Here is a 2,703-nt window from a genome sequence, read left to right on the forward strand (position 1 = left end):
TTACTGAATTCTCGTAGGTTTGAGATAATGTGAGATAAAGCCTTTTTTCAAGTAAAAATATGGTGAAATTTTTGAGACTTCTTGATTTTTTTCAACGTTTTAAGAGAAGTGTATATCTTAGTTTTTAACGATTTGGCGTCAGTAAGTAGCGACTCCGACATGAAAGGTGATATACAAAACAAACTACAGTGATTTGTCTTCGGACAAATCATATTGACATTTATAAATCTTTGTTGGACAAGGAAAATTTTGATAATGAAAGTAATGAAAATGATATTGAAAACATTATGGCAACATGGTTGAAGGTTACTACATCAACCACAATTCCTGATTTCACAGAAAATACTAGTCCACAATACAGTCTACCTCCTGATGCTCAACCATTGGGCTATTTATTTTTATTTCTACTGAAAAGTTGTTTTGAAACTGTTGCAGAGGAAACAAATGCTCAACACAATTTCTATTCGTGGAAGACCTAATCCACTATGGCAGTCAACTGATACTGCGAAAATTATGTTTGGTATCAAGCAGCTTCCTCAACTGTGGAACTACTGGAATCCTGATATAAGCTGTGGTGATCTATAAATCTCCAGCATTATGTCTAACTATAGCTAATTCATATACTGTTTATGTAAAAAGCCACAAGGTACCTCCGCTACCAAAGAACTACAACCATTTGAAATTTCAGGTTGATATTGCTTCTCAGTTACGTGAGAGCTTTTCTTCCAGAAAACACAGAACTGGGAGAAAAGCAAAATTAACTGAGGTAGATGTCAGAGAAAATATTGACTTCCATGAATTGGAAAAAATAAATCGAAGGAAAAACTGTGAAAGGACATCAGATCAAGACCTAATATATGTTTGTTTTACAAAGTGCCCTTGCGTAAAGGGTGCTTTGGACAGTTTCACGATAGAAATATGGCATAACTATATTTTGTTGTTTGATAGTAATACTATCCTATATTCCTTCAATTTTATTACAAATAATATGTGAAAGTGAGAAATACATATTAATTTTCAGTATGTTACACACCTGTATTCACCTTTGCCTCACCTGTTAATGAGCTTATTTTATTAGATGCATTCTGTTATGTAAATATACTCATTGAATAGTATAAGAGTACATAGCCAAAGGTATATTGACTTGTAAAAGAGTTTTGTACTTCAATTTCAATGAAAATGTTTGAATGAAATATAGAGAGAGAGTAAAATCTTGTACTGATTATACCTGTATTTTAATTAATTTAAATTAATGTACCTCATCTTGAAAAGTGGCAAAATTGTTGGTGGTTGACATCTGGGATAATTTTAGTAACAAATCAAACGGGTAAGATGCATTAAGAATTTCAATTTTAGTGTTTATCTATAATGTTATGGCTTTTACACCTGTTAAATTTACCTGCCCATAAAAGTCAAGCAAGATCAGCTAAATTTACATAACTATAATACACTAGTATATAAGCACTCACTGACAAAATTTCAAATTTGTACGTAAAAAATTTAAAGTTACAAGCAAATATTGTGGACATCCTTCTTGAACCTGAGTAATTCAAAATAACATGAACAAATAAGCATTAGATTTGACAGATTAATCTGAACACTAAAGGGTTAAATGGATGGAAGATAAGCTATGCATAAAGAAGTTATATAAACCACTATCATTGACTGACAACCCACGGTAAATGTTCAAAAATACTTAAAATTTACCTAAGGTAAATGTTTTAAAAAATACTTAAAACTTATTTCACCAACCAAACACATAAAAAAATTTAAGACAAAGGTAACTTAAAGTCAGGTCACTGAAACTTACATCAAAACCAGGAAACCCTCATTACAGTATATGAACCAGTGATTCCTCAACTGGTAGTCCAATATTTAATTGACTTGTGAGAGGAAAATATTCAGCTATCAGCTTCTTGTAACCTAGTTTCCTATTAAGGTCTATCAAGCTCCAAAATGCTTTAAATGTAAAATTGACTGAAAGCATGTCTATTTTTGTCCTTTAAAAGGTAAATGATTTTAGCCTGTGCCAACTAATAGACATAATTTGAAGAAAGAATCCATCTACAAAATAATCAAATACCTATGGAACAACAAATGCACTACCAAGCATCTGAAGAAAGCAAGAATTCAAAGAAATGATTATGGGTTTACCATTATACTAACAATCATAAATGCACCACTAATGCTCAGACAATGCATAAAAACTGAGGACAGAAACTTTTGTGTAAATAAATATACAACTGCACAATCCTCTGATTAAGAAAGGCATTATCTGATGACAAAACAATTTTCCCATTTTGCACTAATAGAAAAGCATACACGTATGAAACATGACATATAATATGCTTTTGAAGAAAAAAAAAACACTACAAAATTAAAATTCACTCACTAGAGGAATTCAAGACAGGTTGACCCTGGGAGCTCCTCTATGCTGATGACCTTGCACTAATTGCGAAGTCACTATCAGAACTAGAGGAGAAGTTTCAGGTGTGGAAGCAAGGACTAGAATCGAAGGGCCTTAGAGTCAACCTAGCTAAAACCCAAATCCTAATAAGTAGGAAGGTAGATAAAACACAAACCCCTTCAGGTAGATGGCCCTGCTCAGTATGTAGAAATGGTGTAGGTAGTAACTCTATAAGATGTACCCAGTGCAAGCTATGAACACATAAGAGGTGCAGCAATATCAAAGGAAGGCTAACT

The sequence above is a fragment of the Octopus bimaculoides genome, chromosome 19 (genome assembly GCF_001194135.2).
Source record: "Octopus bimaculoides isolate UCB-OBI-ISO-001 chromosome 19, ASM119413v2, whole genome shotgun sequence".
In the NCBI taxonomy this organism is placed as follows: Eukaryota; Metazoa; Mollusca; class Cephalopoda; order Octopoda; family Octopodidae; genus Octopus; species Octopus bimaculoides.